The sequence below is a fragment of the Peromyscus californicus genome, unplaced genomic scaffold (assembly GCF_007827085.1).
Source record: "Peromyscus californicus insignis strain IS unplaced genomic scaffold, ASM782708v3 Scaffold_107__1_contigs__length_136166, whole genome shotgun sequence".
Classification (NCBI taxonomy): domain Eukaryota; kingdom Metazoa; phylum Chordata; class Mammalia; order Rodentia; family Cricetidae; genus Peromyscus; species Peromyscus californicus.
This window is the reverse complement of record NW_026294388.1, coordinates 61,210-84,742: the sequence shown is the minus strand read 5'-3', so window position 1 is coordinate 84,742 and position 23,533 is coordinate 61,210.

Here is a 23,533-nt window from a genome sequence, read left to right as displayed (position 1 = left end):
CCAGGAAGGCGCAAGGCTACACAGAGAAACCCTGTCTCGAAAAACCAAAAAAAACAAAACAAACAAAAAAAAACTTTTTTAAAACAAAATAAAAAACAATAGATTTTGAATGTATCAGTGTATACCTAATTGCTTTATAAGTCATAAGAATTTTGAAAAAGTTTTTTTTCCCAATTTTTGCATATGTTTGTGCATGAGAAAGAATGTTTTCCATACATATACAGGATCTGGAATAGTAGATAATTATGAGCCTCTCAACTTGAGTGTTGGTATCAGAACTCAGGTCATTCTCAAAAAGAATATGTGTTGAGCCACCTGCCAAAATCATAACATGTTTTATCCAATAAACCAAAAGTCTTTCACATATAAACAACAACCTAAATAAATACAGAAGCAAATAAATGATCCTTGTGAACATGGATGCATCAAAATGAAGTTATTGCTTATGGTAAATTTATAGCATAAAATGAACACAGTCCAATAGCAACGCTCAACAATTTACAACAGGATAACTGATGACAAAGCTGTTTCACAGTGAAAACACTCAAAGTGATCACTGGGATTGTGAAAAAATTGTACACAAGTTGACATAATATGATTTCTATACTTACTACTAAGCTACAGTGATCAAGAATGAGTGTATTATCTGTGAAAAAATGAAGAGGATAGAGAGAAAAGCAAAAAACAAAGGCAGAAAAATATAGTCAACAATAAATCAGAGACCAAAGGTAACTTAAGCAGGAAAAATGTGATCTTGAACAATGTTTCCCAGCTACCTATGATTCTATGTGTATAGAAAGTAAATAAGCACAGACTTCACAACTACCACAAAATTAACTCAAAGTGATCCTTGAACAATTGATTTTATCACTCAAGCTACTGATATTTCTTACAAAGGCAGAAGCCCCATGCTCTAGACCTCTCTCTGCAAAAGGAGGTGATCTTATGCTATGGATCTGTAGAGCCTTATGACTCCTTGTGGTTTCAGGTAAGACCAGCCCCACTGATGTCCAATCCAAAGCAAAATAGAAGAATAAATTATAATTTGCTTTATGTCCCATGGATTATGGCACTAATAGTGAATTCTATCCTATCTATCTACCCAACACCATGCACACCTAAAAAACCTCTGTAGCTCATAAACTCCTTTGTCCCCTAAAACTAAACTTTGCTGAATCACACCATTGCAGCTGTTGGTAGCTGAAAGTGAGAAGCATTCCAATCATGTATTGTGGTGGTATTGTGTTCCCCAAAATATTGTGTACCTTAATAAACTTATCTGGGGTCAGAGAACAGAAAAGCCACAAAATACTTAGGCTAGAAAATGTTAGTACACGCCTTTATTCCTAGCATTCCAGAGACAGAATTCCCTCTGGATCTCTGTGAGTTCAAGGCCGCATTGGAAACAGCCAGGCATGGTGACTCACGCCTTTAATCCCAGAAAGCAGCCTTTAATCCCAGGGAGTGGGTTGAGAGCAGAAAGGTTTATAAGGAGTGAGGACCAGAAACTAGAGGCATTTGTCTGGTTAAGCATTTGGCTGGTTAAGCATTCAGGCTTCTGGCATCAGTTCAGCTGAGAGCCATCGGATATGAGGACACAGAAACTTCCAGCCTGAGGAAGCAGGACCAGTTGAAGAATTGGCAAGGTGAGATAGTTGTGGCTTGTTCTGTCTCTCTGATCTACCAGCACTGACCCCAATAACTGGCCTCGGGTTTGATTTTATTAATAAGAACTTTTAAGATTCATGCTACAATGTACTGCTCAACAACAATCCACATCACCATCTTTCTACCAGTTTCTAAAATACTGAAAACATTTATGAGAGAAACCTAAAATTGGAATGCAATATTCAGAACTTTTAGAAACCAGACATTCAGTGTTCTAATGTGTCTTCCAATTGCACACCAAAAGCTTGCCTGTGAGTACACACTGGACAGTGATATTACAAGAATCACATCCTCCTATGCTAGGACTCTACTCTCCGCCTACCCTATAAATCCATTCACAGTGATGCTCAAAGTACAAGGACCACTGTCCAGGTCACCACAAAGATCAAAAGAACCACAGGTTGGCTCATCATCCATCCAAATACCAACAGAAATAACAGTTCAACAGACCTGCTCTGAATGCCCTATCCTCCCCATGGCATAGCTGGTGATCTTCCCTACAACTATTTACAGCAGAAGCAGAACAAAAGACTGGAATGAATCTGCAAGCTACCTATCACTCCTGTTACTCATTGAAAAGTATTCCATAAGTCTTTCATTGGCTAGGGTCACCCAGCTGTGCCTCAAAATACCAGCAGCTCTCCTACTGTGTGATCAGAAAACACAGTCCTTCCAGCTGCTGCCCTTCCAGCCCAGGGGACAGGGTCCTAGTCTAGAAAGTTTCCATTTTTTGTGGACATTCTTCTACTCTCTTGGAGCATATCCTCTTCCTCATCCAAAGCACAGGTTCCTTTGGGAGAACATTTAATTATATACTCAACATGCAGTGCAGCCAACCCATTGCCTCATCATAGCTGGAAATTGTGTAGCCAAAAAAGGTCACATTCACACAGTAACTGTTGTTACTGCATAATTCTTGTTAAAGAAAAACAGGCCACATATTAGAAAACAATGAGTGGTCATGGTATGGCTTGGAAACAGGAAAGAAGATGTGGATATGATGTAGATAAAATCTCAAAAATATATTTTGAAAAGTTGAAACAGGTATAATGGCCATGTGCTCCAGAGTCTAGAGATTTGTATTAGAACACATGAAAGATTTCTCAAACCTTTATCTCTGGGTGTATATCTAAAACCTGAAAAATAACAGTCCCATCAGGTATGGCCACATTTTACCTACATATATTTTGATTGTACTACTGTAACTATAGCAATTTGATTTCATGATAATGTCAGTCCTTTATCCAGATTCTTGATTGCCCTTGTCTGTGGACCCCAAGAAATGGCCAATAAGGACATTTATGGAACATCTAAATTTGATTACCTAATTCCACAAAGCTATTCTCAAGTACTCTTGAAGTAGGAAATGTGTCAACCCCCAACCTGCCTCTCCCTTTCTGCACTGTGACTCCACCAGCTTCAAAGTTGATCAATGAACTCAATTCTTGCACAGGTCCCTCTTCATTATAATTCTCCACTAAAAGAAAGAGAGATAGGAGATCATTCATTAACTGGTTTATTTTTTGTTCTTACTGACCAGTCAAGGCCCAGAATGGAAGAAATTGGAGGACTTTTTTCCCAGCACTGGGCAGCAGAAGCATGATTAGCTGTTCAATGCAATTCTCAATTACACAGAATGAAGAAAGCTTAAATTAAAGGAGACATTGCTCTACACAGAAATCAATAACCAACATCACTTGAGAGAAAAGGAATAAAACTACTGATTACCTAGAGACATTGGAGAACAGAAACAGATTGAGATAAGAGTAGTAATGCACTAAAAATGACATCAATAAGTAACCTTTAAAATGATTAAATAATATATTTTTATAATAAAAAATTTAGCTATCTTGATTTTGAAAAAGAATAGGCCATTCCCTAGTGGAGGGGATGACATTAATATGCGATAGATTGAACTTGCTAATTTGCATATATTGGCTGCTGAGATCTATAACTTGGCACACCGAGTTATAGTCATTGGCCTGTTTCTCTAACCTCTGAGCTAACATAACTGTATCAAGCAGGATTTGACATATCTGCACAGGAGAATTGTCTAATTGCAATTCAATATTCATTGGCTCAAGATAATTTTCGGAACTCTACACTCACACAATCTGGTCTGTGATCATTCATGTGACATACATTAAAACATGATGAGAAATTATAAAGCAACTCCTCCTACCATAATCAGGTCTTTTTTATAATAGTGACTCCAGCGGGTGATTGTCTACCCTGCTTCCCCTTGAAGTGTGCACAATAAACTATTTCTGCTATTTGGTCTGAGTCAGAAGCAATGCTCCACATGTGAAACTTTTTCTGGTGACTGCATTGGATAGTCAACTACATGACTCAAATGGATAATTTTAAAACTCTGAGGTGCTACAGTCATTTCATTTAAGAATTTTGAAGGTGTAGTATAGAGAACAGTGAGATCATTGGCCTGAAGGGCAAGAGAATGGAATCAAGGACACCCAAGTCAACATAAAAGAGCTTGTCTCCAAAATATTTTTCTAACAGGATGGAAAATCTGCTGTGCTAGAATTAATATTGACTTCCCAGGGAGAAATCACACTTAGGATATTAATAAAGAAAAATGCCTTTAATGATAGTATGCATCCATCTCTGGCAAATGCTTAAATAGGAGACAGCCTTGACACATTTGGCATTCACCATGTGCACTCATCCTTGTGTCTTTTAGCTTCATTCTCCAGGTTCCATTTTCAACAATGTAAATAGAGACAGGCAACTTGTAGGTCTAGCCATTTGGGCAGGTGGGTGAGTTAGATAGCAAAAATATTCCCAGAATTATTTCTTAAACATACCAGGCACCTGAGACAGCAGGTCATTCTTTAGTGACATTGTGCCTGGCTAAAGCTGACAGGGGATGAGAATGATGGGAAAAGTGGAAGGTAGTAAAGAAAAGAGCTGGGTTGGGGAGGTCTTGCACAAGCTATATTGCATGCCATGTAAGCTTCTTAAGGAAAATAGCATCCAGTATATTACTTCTGGGTGGGAAATGGAAGGGAAACAATGACTTCCATGAAGTCAGCAGAAACCATCATACAATGGGACAGACTCAGGTGGAGGCTAATCAAACATTGCCATAAAGGGGAACACAGGGCATCTCAAGAACATTACTGAGTAAGACCACCAGTGGTCTTGTGACTAATAACCACAGCTACATGTGGGATCTGAAGCCACCCCACCATAAAAGGTCTGGTTCCAGAACATTAGTAATTCACACAAACATACTCCTGATCTTAGGGAAGGAGCTCTTTTTTTATTGTCATCAGGCCCTTAGGGTAAGCTCCCAAGGCTTAGACTCCATGTTATTGCTAGCTCTCCCAAGAATATTCCTCCTTCTTCACAGAGGGGCTCAAAGAAAGCCTTGCTTGATCAGGCCAGTCTATAAAACAACAGTATTTTTCTTTTCAAATAAATGTCACCTGATGTCATATTGCCCATGTGGCAGATTTGTGCTTTCCTCAAGGAAACTAGAACTTTATGGCATGCCAGGCTTTAAGGTTGTCTGTGACCCTATAATGCATCAATAAGCAGCTTGTTAAAATTTAATTCTTTGATATGTTTGGGCCTAGTGGCTTGTTATATATCTGTAGTGGCTCCTTTGTGATGTTTTGGAGCCAAATGTCTGGACAATCCTGACGAACATAAGTGCATTTTACCCTTCTAATCTCTAATCAGTCTGGGTAGCATGTACTTATCTTTGGGGTGTATTAGAGGCAATCCTCCCTCTAAATTCTATTTTGTGACAATTACTATCTCCTATACCTTAGTAAACCCTTTAAGTCACCAATTTTATTCATCTACATCACACCTTAGTGGGGAGTGCTATCCAATGCATGGGATGCCTTTTACACCCCCCCACAAAATTAACTCTAAGTGAATCTTACATGTAAAAATTAAATGCAAAACACTGAACCTCTATATGTTAATAGAAGTTATTCTCTAAATTTGGCATCCTGCTTTCCATGGTTTCACAGAAAGCACGTTGAAGCTCAAAGATATTTGTTGGTATTTTTTTTTTTTTGGTTTTTCAAGACAGGGTTTCTCTGTGTAGTTTTGGTGCCTGTCCTGGATCTCACTGTGTAGACCAGGCTAGCATCAAACTCAGAGATCCACTTGGCTCTGCCTCTCAAGTGCTGGCATTAAAGGCTAGTGCCACCACCACCTGGCTCATGCACCACCACAGCCCAGCTTCAAAGATGTTTTTAAGCACAGCTCCCTACTTCCAGGTCTGTGAGCAGATATTACCCATAGAGCAGTGATTCAGAGGCCTGGACCTGGATCTAGGGAGTTTTGAGTACCATGTGGGACCTTAGAGGACAGAAATTCTACAGGCAGGTTTCCACCAGGTCCTTGGAGGACTGACCACAGTGAATTTTATAGCTCACCATCTGCTTCAACCTATCTGGAGACAGAAGCAACTCACTCACCTTGTCATGGTTTCCTAGGTCAGCCATGCTCTCTGCTCAACTCCCTGCAGCAGGGCTCACAGCACAGCACACAAATCCAATAGCACCATCTCCTCTTGAAAGCCAAGTCTGAAACCTATGGCAGCAGGAAGGACCCTGCTCCACTTTTGACTGGCAGGTCACCTGGAAGGCCTGATTGGCTAATGAGAACTGAGTGACAAGAGCACCTCCCATAGGGTTACAATGTGCTGAAAAACAGAGCACAATGATTCCTGTCCCTCCCATCCACCACAGAAAAAGATGTTTTTTAGATCAGCAGAAATACGCATTTCAATAGCTCTTGCCCCAGGCTGCAAAGCAGACCTTCTCTCTTCCTGCTCTTAATAGGTACTTCCTTTTCCTCCTCTTGGAAACAATGTGGATAACTAGCTTGTCCAGACCACTATACTATGTGTGATAGAGTGATTCGCTGCCACACAGGTAGAAGAGTACCCAAAATATTAACAACGGTAGAGATATTTAAAGACACACAAGGAGAGTGTTTGTTGTGTGACTTAACACTGACATCAGGTGAACTGAAGGTACTTTTTACCTGGTTGTCACAGAGACTGCAGACAAACAGCAAAGAAAAGCAGAAACTAGATCACAAACAAGATAAAAGGTCTTTCTCCCATCAGAAAGCTGAAGGAAGGCTCCATCCTCCTTAAGTTTTATTCCTGAAATTCAGAGCAAAGTTTTGGCAAAATAAATAACAATAAAGAGTAGTCTTCATGGAAATTTGAATACTTAGAGAGTAATGGAGCTAGGAAGAATGCTTGTATGAGCACCACTGTTAACCAGCACATCTTTCTCCATAGACAGGTGAAGAAAAAAAAACACAACTCTATTATTCAAGCTTCTCTACATGATCAGGACTGATAGAAAGAATTTCTCCATGTATGTAGAAAGTTGATTTCATAGAATGTCTTACAAGCATGCAGGATAGGGAGAAAAAGGGAAAAACCAGTAGCCATCTTGAGAGATGCTTCCCCCTCCCCTCCTCCAAAAGTTTTTGCTGACCAGCAGTTTTAGAAGTTACCAGAAGTTGAACTTTTAAGGCGGGGACATAAATCTATGTATCCTAGACTTGGCAAAACAAGATATAGGTAGTAATGGGCTCAGTTGACCAGAAGTTGAACTCAGGGGAGAGTAGGACAGGAACAATAAATCTGAATGTACAAATCCTGGGTTCAACAAAAGCAGCACATAAGGAGTAAAAATTTATGTCTCTGTAATACCGTGAATCCTGTCAGCCATCAGTAACCTCAAGGTTATAGTTCAGCCTGTAACTTCAAAGAACTACCTCATACCTAGCCCGCTCGTCCAATCCCAAGCTGCATGTAAATGTTTCCTATATAAACTGCTTAAAGTGATTGCTCAGGGCCATTTTCCTCCACCTGCTGTGTCGGATGATGAACGTGACCAAGCTTGCTTGTTTTGTTCTTCAAAGCTTCTGTGCTTGCATCAGATAATGGCTCTGTGGTGGACTTGCTTAGGGTTCTTGTGACCTGGGCATAACAGAGATCATTTTAACTTGCCCTGGCTGCTGTCTGTCTCAGGGCTGTGACATCATTGCAGAGGATTCCATTTTTTAAGCTTCATATTATTTTATATGTACAGATGTTTGCCTCCAGGTATTTCTACAGAGTACTTGCAAAGGCCAGAAGAGAGATACAGGAGATGGCTAGTTACAATGGAACCTGTGTCTTATGTAACAACAACTGGTGCTGCTTTTAATTGTTAAGGTATCTCCCTAGGCCACTTCTTTATTTAAAATCTATTTTCATACATTTTAATTTGTTGTGCCCAGATCATGACACCCAGAGAGACCACCAAAGATGAGCATGACAGAATGCAAAAGCAAGGTTTAATTCTGGATATACAATACAAGCCTAGGCAGGGACTTCGTCCAATACATCCAACATAGTGGAGGCTGGAGGAAGTGCCCACCTATCTACAAGCTCAGCTTTTAAAGGGAAAAATCACAAGGTTACATCATTTAGGGGTGGTAGTACAGGTACAATTCTTATTGGCTCGTTTCTAGGGGCTTTCAAGATATCATGGCTTAATCGTACTTCTAAGGGGGTGGTTGCCAGCCACCATTGCTCATTGGCTGCCCTCAGGTGGGAACATTTTTATGGTCAATTATCCTGGAAACCAGGGTTAGACCATTCTATAGTCCAGCAGTCATTACCTCGTGACTACCTTGTGACTCTGTACTTTTACACTTCCTGGTTTTTGGAATCTGGACTGACTTGTTTCAGTAACTATTGGCCTATTCCTAGAAGGAGAAATCTTAGGCCTTATTTTTGGTGAAAGCATTTTGGTCTTATTTCTAAGATTGCTCATTTTTGTCTCACAAATTAATATGTATTAAATCACTTCCCCCCCTTCTTTTCCTCTCTCCATCCCTTCCCAAATTTTTCCCTTCCAATTTCTTCCATGTTAAGCATGTGAGAATATGTATGCACAAATATATGAATAAAACATGCTGAGTCCAATCCTGTTGGTTGTGTTTATAAAGATTCAAGGATGAACACATTATATTGGATAAGCAAATAGGGAGCTCATCTGTAGATGTAACCAACCAACTTATTAAATAAGAAACACAGAGCCGATTCAGAGAAGAACGCCAAGAGGTCAGAGCTAAGAGCCTTACCCTTCCTGCTTCAGCCAAGAGAGCTCTCCGAAAAGGGCCTACTTCCTGTCTGTTTGTCTTTATATAGACTGTCTGTTCTGCCTTCTTATTGGTTGTAAACCCAAACATATGACTGCTTCCTCACTGCCTGTATGTTCAGCCCTCCAGGTCCTCTATGGTATTGAGATTAAAGGTGTGTGTCTCTAATGTTGGCTGTATCCTTGAACACACAGAGATCTACCTAGCTCTGTCTACCAAGTTCTGGGATTAAAGGCATGCGCCACTACTGCCATGCTCTTGCTATGGCAATAATAGCTCTGACCCCCAGGCAACTTTATTTATTAACATACAATTAAAATCACATTTCAGCACAAGTAAAATACCACCATACTCATCCCTGCCCAAGGCTAATTTGCCCACCTGCAGGAGAATGCCACTACTGAGTGAGCAACAAGAGTTTTATCCCCAAGTGATCTAGGTGCCTTGGACAAAAAACCTTTACAAGAATAGGAAAGCATTTTAAATAATAGTAAACTTGAGGTGGTAAGTACCTCAGCAAACAATTGCTGATGCCTTGGCCTTGAATTTCTGGAGCTGCAGGGAAGACTATGTACATTGTCCCCAGCCAATCAGTTTCCCTTGGTTCTCTGGTCCTCCTGTTATGCCCAGATCGTGATCCCCAGAGAGACGACTGAAGACTAGCATACCAGAATGCAACAGCAAGGTTTAACTCTGGATATCCAAAAGCAATACAAGCCTAGGCAGGGACTTCATCCAATATATCCAATGCAGTGGAGGCTGGAGGAAGTGCCCACCTATCTGCAAGCTCAGTTTTTATACTGAAAACTCACAAGGTTACATCATTTAGGGGTGCTAGTACAGGTACAATTCTGATTGGCTCGCTTATAGGGGCTTCTAGAAATTACTTCTAAGGGAGTGGTTGCCCGCCACCATTTCTCATTGGCTGCCCTCAGGTGGGGGCATTTCTGTGGTCAGTTACCCTGGAAACCAGGGAGAGGACATTCCATAGTCTGATAGGCATTACCTTGTGACTATCTTGTGACTCTGTACTTTTACACTTCCTGGTTTCTGGAATCTGAACTGACTGGTTTCAGTAACTAATGGCCTATTCCTAAAAGGAGAAATCTTAGGCCTTAATTTTAGGGTGAAAGCATTTTGGTCTTATTTCTAAGACAGCTCATTTTGGTTTCATACTCCAACCATAACCCATTGACCATTCTCATTTTGGATGACATTGAAAACCTGAAATTCCTACCTCTACATTCTAAGTACCATGATTGCAGGCCTGAGCCACCATGTCTAGCCTAAGTTGCTTCAAATGCATTTCATGAGGCATTAGAATGATGGGATGAGTTACATGAACAATTATACTTAACTATATTAAAAAACTACTTATCTCTGTAAGCCTGGGTTTCACTTTCTACAAAATAAGGACAGAACTTTTCCAAGGTCATTGGTGAGTTGTAACAGACTCAGTAATAAAGAAAAATAAAATTTCTTAGAGTTGGAAGAAAGGTAGCACTAACGCACGCAGGATACATTTGATGGGAACCTTCTTCTGTTACTGAAGATAGGATCAGAACCTGTGTCCTGGCTACTCTAACTAGGCAGACACAGTCACTCATCCTCAGTAATGCAATTAAATGAACCAAGTTATCCAGTGAGCAACATGCCCACCTGTAATGCAGGAACTCTGGAGGCAAGGTGAACAGATCTCTCTGATGTCCTAGGACAGACTAGTCTGTAATTGAGTTCCAGGCCAGCCAGGGAGTCATAGTAATACTATTCTTTACAAAATGAAAAGAGAAAAGGAAAAAAGCAAATTATTAATGAAAATTTAAAACATGGTATTTATTCAAATTGACTAATTTGGAACAATAAAGAAAATATAAGATAACTAATCCACCTAGAGGTCCTAAGAGGTTTATATAGAAGGCAAAAGATATGCAAAACCAAGTAATCTAATGAAGCCATGTAATTATTTTTTCCCATCTTAAAACAATCCTGAATTATCATCTGGAGGATTCAAGTCTTTTCCAACAGTGAGATGCCCAGTGAAATTAAAATTTCTTTCTTTTTTTTTGGGGGGGGGGCAGTTTTGAGACAGGGTTTCTCTGGGCAGTTTTGTGCCTTTCCTGGAAATTGCTTTGTAGACCAGGCTGGCCTCGAATTCACAGAGATCCACCTGCCTCTGCCTCCTGAGTGATGGGATTAAAGGTGTGTGCCACCACTACTTGGTGAAAATACAATTTCATGTGGTCCACTCTTCCAATAATTGTTAGCCAAAAAGAGAGGTAGAAATGTCTCTTTAGAACATCCTTATTGCTACCAGGAATGTAGGTTACAGGGATTGACAGGTGCGGACTGAGGAGTTTTATGGCCCAAATGTGGACCAGAAAAAGGGGATCTGTGGTGGTATTTTACTTGTACTGAAATGTGATTTTAATTGTATGTTAATAAATAAAGTTGCCCAGGGGTCAGAGCTATTAGAGCCATAGCAAGTGCATGGCGGCGGTGGCCCATGCCTTTAATCTCAATACCAAAGAGGACCTGGAGGGCTGTACATACAGGCAGTGACGAGGCAGTCACCTGTTTGGGTTTACAACCAATGAGAAGGCAGAACAGCTAGACTTTATAAAGTCATACACACAGGAAGTAGGTCCCCCTTTTCGGAGAGCTCTCTTGGCTGAAGAGGATTGCTGAATCAGGAAGGATGAGGCTCTTAGCTCTGACCTCTTGGCTTTCTTCTCTGAATTGGCTCTGTGTTTTTTATTTAATAAGATGGTTGGTTACATCTACATTTGGCACCCAACGTGACAAGAATCCAATAAAAACTGCTTAACTTGGCTTGGCGGCAGGTCCGGTTTCCCGCCAGGGCGGCCGGCTCCCTAGCCCGGGCCCAGTTCAGCTTGGCCTCAGGCCGGACTAACCTTGAGCTACTTCTTTAAGGCCGGTGCTACAAACAACTCAGGCCTGCCCTGCCGAACAGGGCCCCTGCCTGTAAAGCCAACGCATGTGGTAGGAGCTTAAGGAAGTCAGAGACAAGCATTGACTGGGCTAAAGTGGGAACACGTGGGTGGATTCAAGCTCTTAGGCAGAACTTGTGGCTACGGTTCTTGCATTCTCTCTCTCTCTCTCTCTCTCTCTCTCTCTCTCTCTCTCTCTCTCTTTCTCTCTCTCGATTCACACCTCAGACACTAGGTGGCTGTTTGAAATTCCCTTGGATTTGTACTGTTGTACGTGGACTTGGTAAGTCACTTAACATATCAGATATTTTAAAGGAAACTATTTAAAAGAGAAATTTTTTCCACATTAAAAAAATGGGTTTTCTGTGTACATTGGAAGAAAATTGGGCTTTGTTTGCAATTTTAGACAGTCTGACAATGGAACAACTATATGATAAGATTAATGCTGATTGAATTATGCAGTTTATTACTATGCTAATCCTCATTTTACTATTTAAAAAGATAGTGAATTTCAGTGCCAGGGTGACAGCTTTAGAAAAACTTGTTCAACCTGTAAAAACTCAGACAGAAGAAACTAACAGTGAAGTTGCTTCAAGATTGGATCATAAGGCTACAGAAAGAAAGCCTGTTTTCACACAGTCACCCTTAATTTGTCCAGTAACTGTACAGCAGTTGCCTTATCAAATGACTACACAAAATGTTTGGGCTCCAATTGAAATGTTAGATTTATGAAGGTTTAAGGAGGCAATAGTATCTTAGGGCATGCATTCCCCATATGTAAAGCAAATGTTAAACTCTTGGTCAACATATAATAGGATTGTACCACAGGACTGGCAGGAGCTGGCACAAGCTGTTCTTGAACCCAGTCAAAGGCTTCAGTGGCTAACTTGGTTCAAGGATGAAGCTAAAAACATAGAAAAACAATGGAGGGATAAAGGAATACAAATCTGCCAGGATCAGCTTATTGGAGAAGGACAATATGCTTCAGCACAAACACAATGTTTATATGATGTTCAAACCCTAATTTTATGTCAAATGGCAGCCTTGAATGCAGGGGACAGAGTTGAGGAACCAGGAAAAAAAACTGAGTCATTTACAAAGGTTGTACAAGGCCCAAAAGAATCTTTCACAGATTTTTTTTACAAAGACTGGCTTCAGCAGTAAAGAGAATGGTCCCAGATTCAGAAGCTAGTAAGATAATAATTGAATCTTTGGCCTTTGAGAATGCAAATGCAGCATATGGGTATATATTATCTAAAAAATTTTATGTCTTCCAAAATGTTTGTTTCTGCTTTTCTCTAAAAATTTAACACTATTGGTCTTCTAATAATCCTAGTTCAATTAAAATTTAAAGCTGACTTTGGAGTTGGAGAATGGCTCTCTCCTTCTTTAAACTCAAGCATGTTGTTAAAAGGAAAATGCAAACTCCCTGTATCATGCCAGAAGAAAAGAGCCATCTTCTGCTATGGGACAGGAGAAAAGCCAAATTAATTAAGGGACTATTCTATTACTAATCTCAACTCTTTGATTCTATTCTGATTCTTTAAACTTTTCTTAAAGTATAAATTTTATATCAAAATTTACAAGATTAATATATAGAGATATAGATATATATACATTTTAAAATTTGTTAAGATATGAATGGTCATATAGAGTACTAATTATAGAAAAAAGGCTTCAATTAGCTGCATATATGTCTTTGTGTTTGAGTCTCTTATCAGTTTTCTGCAGGAAATCACAGCCAGGCCTAACATCAACTGAAGTCTCCAGGAAGAAGAGGGGCCCCACAACAACAACAATTCCACATGGACAATAATAATATCACTAAGCTGACAAGCATCATCTACAGATCAGCTTTGAACTACAAGGTGCTCAGAGCGATTTTGAGATGACTAGCTGAGATGATCCAGTCTCAAAGACTACTTGAATAAGGACTTGAGATAAACCCTGAACTTTGGCATTATACACAGAATGGATAATGAAGGACATAATTACCTTTCCTAGAATTTGACAATTAACCTAAAATTTTTCTTTCAGGATAAAGATAACTTCGCCCATACCCAGAAGGAAGCAATTTTAAGAATACAACGCCTACATTCCCAAAGAGGTGGTGTGGGGCAAGTGGTTTTTGGTCTTTTTAATGGGTTTTGGGTCTGGGATAATTTTCATTGTTTACGGGGGTTGGTTACAAGTTGTTGTCAAGGGCTAGGAAAAAGGCTAAGCAAAGGAGATTAGATTTAAGGTTCTTGTTTAAAAAAAATAGAGAAAGAAAGAAAGAAGAAGAAAAAGACAATTACTAGTTTTAAATACTTTACATTGGATTGGATTGTTTTATATTGTATACAAATTATATATATTGAAATTGATATTATTAGAAAATGCTATATGTATATTTCTAATTGTACTTATACCATTCATTTAACAATGCAATTTTCTGATCCTTGAATGTTATTATTACCAATTATTAGGATATAAGGAAATGAAAGTTAGTAGCTAGACATTACAATAGAACTTGTAGTCATATTAGGTATGTTTTAAAAAATTGAGCAGATATATTTTAGACAGGTCATCTTCAAACCCTTCAGAGATCTACAGAATATGGCATTTAAAATGTTTTAATAACTTAGAAATTTTTTCTTTTTGAGACATGTCAGCTCCTGGCAGTACCAATCTACTTCAGAGAAAATATGGGCATGGAAGAAACTGCATATGGAGTTAACTTTCATTGTGGCACAAGTTACCCACTGGACAACAAAGTATCCTCGAATCAACTGCTGACAAACAGGACAGACAGGAAATGAAACAAAGGACTACTGATTCTTGCCAAAACAAGTGTGGTTATGGCTTTTACAAAAAGCATCTTCTGAGGCCAGGACAATATGGCACCATCCCTGAAGTGGACTTCGCAATTTGGAAAAGGTACAGTGCCCTTTTCTTCAAAGGCAGCTGAGCAGGCAGTGGGCCGATGGATTCTGATGTGCAATGGAACAGCAGCTGAAACAGTTATTCTTGAAGAGTAACTAAACTCAAGCCTCTCAATAGTAGACTGGCATTTGATAGAGGGATGTGGAGAAGGACGGGATGCTGAGATGAAGCCATATATACACAGCCAAGAAGAATGGACAGTTGAATTAAAAAACCATCAATAATTTCCTGAATTTAAAATCCTGAATCATGACATGACACTAGTGGAATTCAGGTGTTTCTGGTACATGGACTGCTCTCATCCAAAATGAGGTTGAATTGTTGACCTTGTGTACATCCTACTTCACAAATGAGTCTGTCAGCTATGCTAAGCCTATAGGCTGAAGATGATGCCCCATCATTGCGGAGAAACCTCAGCTGACTGTCCAGGCAGCTTGCTGTTTCTATCAACTCACAAATTTTTTGGAAGTTGCTTGAATGCACTTTCTGTTTTTATTTTTGCTAGCTAATATTATTTCCTTCTTGGGTCTCTGAGGGAGTTGAAGATTAGTTAGTTATAGTTGAAGGTTAGTTAGTTATAGTTGAAGATTAATTAGGATAGAAAGTGAATAAGATACATTTTGGACTTAACAAAATAGGATAGATAATGAAATTATTATCTCTGAATTTGTCAAATACAAATGGACTAGACATTGTTTGGACATTTATTATTTGTATATATTGTATATAGTTATTGTACTTTTGTATATAGTTTTTCTTTTGTTAGTTATACACTTTTTCTTGTTTTTCCTTTTTATTAAAATAGAAAAGGGGAAATGTGGTGGTATTTTACTTGCACTGAAATGTGATTTTAATTGTATGTTAATAAATAAAGTTGCCCAGGGGTCAGAGCTATTAGAGCCATAGCAAGTGCATGGCAGCGGTGGTGCACGCCTTTAATCTCAATACCATAGAGGACCTGGAGGGCTGTACATACAGGCAGTGACGAGGCAGTCACCTGTTTGGATTTACAACCAATGAGAAGGCAGAACAGCTAGACTATATAAAGACATACACACAGGAAGTAGGTCCCCCTTTTTGGAGAGCTCTCTTGGCTGAAGAGGATTGCTGAATCAGGAAGTCTGAGGCTCTTAGCTCTGACCTCTTGGCTTTCTTCTCTGAATCGGCTCTGTGTTTCTTATTTAATAAGACGGTTGGTTACATCTACAGGGACCTGCAGAAAATTGTCAGTGACAGCTACGTGTAGTTGTCAAAACAGGAAAGAGTGAGAGACCTGGAATGCACTAATTCACCACACCTGAGTCAATACAGAGAGAACAGTAGGAGACAGCTTTTCTCAGGTACACCCTGAGAATTTCTCTCTGGTCATTTGATCCTGGGCTTTCACTCTGAAAACTGTCTCCTAACACTTCCTCCATACTCTATAGCTCTTTTCGAATTTCTGATTGCCACTGTTTTACAGTGACTTCTGTTTAAGTCTCAGGATCTCCTGACAAGCTGGATGTCATCTGGAGTCACCACAATTAGGAGCTCCAACAGAGAGTTTTACTGGTATCAAGGAAGAAAAATAGGATTCCATTCAGACAAGTCAGTCTTCATTCTTGCTATTTCCTCTCCTCTTCTTACAGGAAGCATAAACTCCAGCAAGGGTACACCTGCCAATTGTCCTTGTGGACTCACATTGCTACTCATTTTTTGGTATTGGAGATAAACTCATGTCTCATTGTTTTGGTCCAGCAGTCAGAGAGTTTTTAAGACGTGTATTGTTGGGGGCTGGATACCATCTGGTGAACTCTTTTGGCATGCAGGCAGAACACTGCATATATAATAAAAATAAATAAATCTTTAAAAAAAGACTTGTTTTGCCAATTACACTTCTGATCATTTCTTGCACTCTTCCCTCATTTTGTAGAGATTTGGGCTTGGAAACTTCTTTAAGTACTATGTCTAAGTTAATTTTGGGTCCTTTCAATCTTGTATTTCTTTTGGAAAATAAGGGCTGAATTGAAGATGAAATCAGGATCATTCATCATACCTCACTGCTATAATGACATTTTCATGGGACTGAATAGAAGGTTCAACACCTGAGAGCACTGGCTATTCATTCACAGGGCCTGACTTTGATTCCCAGCACCCAGAAAACAGCTCAATACTCTCTGTAACTACAGGCACCTGGGATCAGACAGTCTCTTATAATATACTCCAGTACATGGCATGTTCTTGATATACACACTAGGAAAACTTATACATATAAATCAAACTTCATTCCTTTTGAAAATAACATATGCATGAAGGAAAACTTTTTCAAAAGTATCAAATCATACACATATCTGTCTTTTTACCATTTGTATATCTGGTGCCCTAGCAGGACTAAAGAATGCAACACGTCTCCAGGACCTAGAAATATAGGTAATTCTGGGTCATCTGGGTCTAGGAACCAAACTTGTGTATCCAAGAGGAGCATGAATATTCAGTAAACTTTCCAGCTCCCAAATCTGACATTAAAATGTAGATTAAGATGCCAGATTATTTCTTTTGTCTCCTGTCACTTGAAGGTGATGAAAGTCCCCTCTAGATGGCTAACAAAGAGTTCAATGGCTTTTTACCCTCTTTGAATGGACTCTCTGCTTTGCTTCTTATTTTCATTATTAACACAATTCCCTTGATGTGAGCAAAGATAACAAACCTGATTTGTTGAAACCAGTCAGTGTCCATCAGATTTTATAGAAAAAGATCTATAATTTGTGATATGCCACATATTTTAAGAATTTTATTTACTTATTTATTTATTTATTTATTTATTTATTTATTTATTTATTTATTTATTTGGATTTTCAAGACAGGGTTTCTCTGTGTAGCTTTGTGTCTTTCCTGTAACTCCCTCTGTAATCCAGGCTGGCCTCGAACTCACAGAGATCTGCCTCCTAAGTGCTGGGATTAAAGGCATGCGCCATCACCACCTGGCTATTTTAAGAATTTTTTGAGATAGGATACCTCTACAAAGCCATGGTTGTTGTGGAACTCACTATTTCAACCAACCTTACCTGAAATCTCAAACTCAGAGATATTGGCTTGTCACTGTCTCCCAAATGCTGGGATTACAGGCATGCACCTCTAAGGCCAAATGAAATACATTTTTAAATGTTCTATCTTTAAATCAGAGAATTAAATGATAACATAAGATTTTAAAAGAAATAATCAATGTTGCATTGAACAGTAATACCTCTTGAATTTCTGTAATTATAATGTAAACTGGCAAATCATTTCATATATTCCCAATATCTGGGTTACTTGCTTTGTTAATTTTATCCATTTAAAAATGTCTGAACTCTGTGCATGTATGCCTGTGCCATCATGTGTATGTGGCAGTGAGAGGACAGCTTCAAAGTGTCTATTAACTAGTTCTCCTATGTGAGTTCCAGAGATGAAACCAAGGAGTCTTCTGGCAGCAAGTGACATCAATGACATTTATTTGGGTTTAAAAATTATTTAGGTATGTGCCATTGTAGGAGTGTGCATGTGCCAAAGCCCTAATGTGGCACTAAGGGAAAATTGTGTAGTTATTTGAGATCTTCCAGAGATTGAACTCAAGTCATTAGGGTTAACAACAACCTACTTTACCATTGAGACAATTCTATGGCATTCACTTGTGGTTATGAAAAGTGTAATGAACAAGAGCTTAATTCTCAGAATAAACTAACACATTCAAAAGGAAAAAAAAAAGGAAAGGAGTATATCACTACCATTTTCAAGGATCTATTACAAAATTGTCCTGTTTTCCTCTACCATTAGATGATAATACATTTATAATTTGAAAAGAAGACAATATTTTGCTGATTAACTATCTCAACTACTTTCATTTGAGGAGCAGTGAGACAGCTAAGTAAGAAATATCTGTGCAATGCTGGGGCCTGACTTTAATCACCATATGAAGAGGGCCAAAAATAGACCCAACAAAGTTTTTTTCCTGTTCCTACATAACTCACATGACCAAAAAACCCATAATTTCAGTAACATAACATATAAAAAATATTTTTTGTTTGTTTTATTTTTTTAAATCAAGAATATGTACAATATATGAGAATGAATAAAGTAGATGGAGAGAAAAAAGCCAAGAACAAAAGCAGAAAAATAAAATCAACTTTTAATCAAGAGACAAAATGAAGAACACAGAAGAAATATGGGATCATGACAAATATTATCCAACTGCCTGTAAATTCTGTGTATAGAAATTAAATAAACACAAATTTCACAACCCCCTCAAAATTAACTCAAAGTGAACTTTAAATGCTGTCTCTGACCCTGTAGCTATTGATATATCTTCCAAACAGAGAGGCCTCAAGCTCTACAGCTTTCTTCACAAATGGAGGAAATCTCATGCTATGACTCTGTGAACTCTCATGTCCCCATGTGGTTTCAAGTCCCACTGATGCTCAATCACAAAACAGTTTAGAAGAATAATTTAATGTCTATTTCCACATGGGTTATGACACATGATCTAGAATCTGCTCTATCCACTTGCCTAACAACATGCAAATATATTACAGATATCACACAGCCCCATAGCCAGGGAAGCAGAGCCTCCCCCTCACCACTGAATCCACACTCAGGGATTCTCAAAGAAGGGCCATTTCTCAGATCACCACAGGGACCAAAAGAACCATAGTCTGGCTCATGGTCCTTCACAGTCACAGAAGCTCTGACAGCTCAGCAGAACTTCTGCTCTTGGTCTCAGGTCAGTGGGCCCCACACTCACCATGGCATGGGTTTTGGTCTTCCTCACAGCTCCTACAGCACAGCAAGATGAGAATCCTGAAAAGAACCTGCAAGCTCCTTCCCATTGGTACTAACTGCTAAGCCTTCCTGAGGTCACACATTAGCTAAGACTGCCCAGCTCAGACTCAGGACAGAGGCGGCTCCCCCACTCGGTGTTCAGAGATCAAATTACACACACAGCACAGGCCTTCTCAGCTCTGCCCTCCCACCTTAGGAGCAGACAGGATACTCCTCTGAGAAATCTGTATTTTCAAAATTCTTCCAGTCTCCAAGAGTACTTCTTGTTCCCCTTCTCAAGCATACAGGCTTTTGTGTACAAATACACACTGATTGTCCAGTGCAACCAAACCTTTGCTTCATATCTGGGAAGACCTGCATCCAAACACAGGTCACATTCAAACAGTAACTGTTGTAACTATGTAAATGTTAAAGAAAAACAGGCCAAGAATTAGAAAACAATTAGTGGTCAATGGTAGGGCTTGTAGGTAGGAAAGAGAGCATGGACATGACATAGTCATAATCTCAAAGAATTATTTGGAAGAGTTGGAACTGAGTTCATGGCCATGTGTTCCAGATACTAGGGATTTGTTTGAGAGCAAACCAAGGATTACTCACATGCATTTTTTTTCCTGAGGCTACACATCTTAAACAAGGAAAATAGCAGTCCTGTTAGGCAGGGCCACACCACTTTACCCAGATTGTCTAGAGTGATTGACCAAGTGTAGCTACAGTAATTCTGTTTCAATGTAGGGTCAGTGTTTTATCCAGATTACTGAATGTGCTGCTCTGTAGTCCCCAAGAAACAGCCAGTAAGGACATTTGTGGATCATCTAAAATTGGTTACATCACTCCACATCGCTCATCTCAAATACTGTTGAAACAGGAAAACTCTCACCCTTTGTCCTGTCCCTCCATTTCTGGCCTTTCAATGCATCAACTTCAAAGGTGCTCCGTGAACTCAATTCTTTCACAGGTCCTTCTTCATGTTTATGCCCCAGAAAAAGCCAGGAAGACTGTTGAACACTTACTAACTGCTCTATTTTTCCTTCTCACTGTGCCCAGCCTAGAAGAAGATGCAGGACTGTCTTTCCAGCACTTGGCAACAGAGGCAGGTTTAAGTGTTCTATGCAATTCTCCATTATATAGCATGAGGCAAGCCTGGGCTACAGGAAACACTGCTCTACACAGAAATCAATAATCAACAGCTCTTGATAGACAAGGAATGAAACAAATAATGACCTAGACACATTAGAGAACAGAAACAAAGAGATAAGATCAGTAATGCTCTTTAAAATGTTAAATATAATACCAATAAATGATATTTTAAAGTGATAAAAATAATGTATTTTTCAAGATAAAAAACTTAACTCTGCCAGGTGGTGGTGGCACACACCTTTAATCCCAGCACTCCTGAGATAGAGGCAGGCAGAGCTCTGTAAGTTTGAGGCCAGCCTGGGCTACAGAGTGAGTTCCAGAAAAGGCTCTAAAGCTACACAAAGAAACCATGTCTCAAAAAAAAAAAAGAAAACAAAAAATGAACCTTAGCTATTTTGACTTTAAAAAAGAATGGAATTTTCTCTAGTAAAGGGAATATCATTAATAAAAGATAGGTTGATCTTATCATATACACTTGTTGTCTGCTGTGATCTCTAACCTGACCACAGTTACAGTCAATGGCCTTTTTCTCAAACCTCTGAGCTGTCATAACTGTGTCAAGCAAGAAACACTGCTCTCCATGGAAAATCAATAATCAACAGCTCTTGATAGAAAAGAATGAACCAATTAATGACATAGACACATTAGAGAACAGAGTGACTGAACTATCTGCATAGGAGAGTTACCTAATTGAAAAGTCAATATCATTCGGTGCAAGTTGACCTTCCTAAATTGAACACCAACCAGTCTGGTCTGTCTTCATTCACAAGTCATCAGTCAGTACATGCTGGGAAATTATAAAATTACTCTTCCTGCTACAATCAGGTTTGTTTTCATAATGGTGACTCTAGTAGCTGATTGACTACCTGTTTCCCCCAGCAGTGTACACAATAAACTATTCCTTCTATTCTGGTCTGAAGGTAGAAACCATGCTCCATATGCAAATCCTTTTCCTTTTCCTGCAATGGATATGCAACTGCATCACTCAAATGGATAGTTTTGAAACCATGAGCTGATACAATCATTTAATATAAGATTTTTTTTTTTTTTTTTTTTTTTTTTTGCTTTTTCGAGACAGGGTTTCTCTGTGTAGCTTTGCGCCTTTCCTGGAACTCGCTTTGGAGACCAGGCTGGCCTCGAACTCACAGAGATCCGCCTGGCTCTGCCTCCCGAGTGCTGGGATTAAAGGCGTGCGCCACCACCGCCCGGCTAAGATTTTTAATGTGTAATATAGAGGACAGCAAAGTCATTGCCATAGAGTGCAACAGATTGGGACCAAGGCCACTGGTGTCAACATAAGAAAACTTGTTTCAGAAACATTCTTCTAACAGGATCGAAATCCAGCTGTTCAGAATTAAAATTCTTTCCAAGGGAGAAGTCACTCAGCACACTTCAGAGAATAATAAAGGAAAACCTCTTTAATGATAACATACATCTATCTCCAGCTAATGCTAAAAGAGGAGCCAGCTTAGAAGAGACTATGCATTGCACATATGCTAATCATCTTTGTGACATTTAGGTTCAGGCTTTAGGTTACACTTTCAGCAATTTAAATAGGAACAGAAGACTGGAAGTCTACTCACTTAGACATAGGAAAGACTTACACAGAAAAACATTTCCAAAATTCTTTCTTTCTTTTTTTGTTTTTTGTTTTTTTTTTTGTTTTGTTTTGTTTTTTTTTTTTTTTTTTTTTTTGGTTTTTTGAGACAGGGTTTCTCTGTGTAGCTTTGCGCCTTTCCTGGAACTCACTTGGTAGCCCAGGCTGGCCTCGAACTCACAGAGATCCGCCTGGCTCTGCCTCCCGAGTGCTGGGATTAAAGGCGTGCGCCACCACCGCCCGGCTTTTTTTTGTTTTTTTGATACAGGGTTTCTCTGTGTAGCTTTGGAGCCTGTCCTGGAACTCCCTCTGTAGCCCAGGCTGGCCTCAAACTCACAGATGTCTGAAAGGACCAAGCAGATGCCATAACAAGCTGCTCAGTCTTCTCTCAGAGATCAGGCCTCAATTTCAGTTTCCTGAGACTTGAGCAAAGCAGTTTCTGGGAGGGCTATGAACAAAAGACATACTCCTTGAAGTAGCTCCCTTTCTGCACGTACTCTGACTGCTCAAAGTTCAGCCAGATATTTACTCTCTGGGGCCCCTCACCTACTTAGAGTTATGTGCAGTACGTGCTTGGCCAGCCAGCCCCCATGGTGGCTCAAGGACAAAGCCTGGGACTTGTGCTGGACTGCCCCCAAAGTAATAAATTGTAACCACCAACCAGTAAATTCAAAGGTTACATACCCTCACCCAATTAAAAGAGAAAAGAGATAAAAATAAACCAATCCGAGTTGCACCCGTGCAAAACTTCCCCAACCCCCCTGAAAAGCTTGTGGATTTTGCCTTTAAAAAGCTAGCCACACAAAGAAAAACCAAGTTTCCTCCTGGCCTCATGACTACGAGTCAGTGCTTTGGATCGAGCTTCCCTGCCCACGGCTTGTAAACAAACAGAAATAAACCATGCTATTGCATTCTGAACCTAAGGTCTGTGGTGAAGTCTTTGGGGTCCCAATCTGGGCACAACAATATCCACCTGCCTCTGCCTCCCGAGTGCTGGGATTAAAGGCGTGAGCAACCACCGCCCGGCTCCAAAATTATTTCTTAAGTACCCCAGTGATGTGAAACAGCAGGATCTTTTTCAATGACAGGGTTCTGAGGTAAAGGTTACAAAAGATGAGAAAGAGAGGAAAAGTATAAGGTAGAAAAGATAAAAGCTGGTTTGGGGAGGTCTTACACAAGCTATGTCTCATGTCACCTAAGCTTCTTTATAAGAACAGCACCTTGCATACTACTTCCAGGGGTAAAATGAAAGGAAGTGGGGCACTTCTAGGATGTCAGAAGAAACTATCATACAATGGGGCAGACTCAAAGAGGA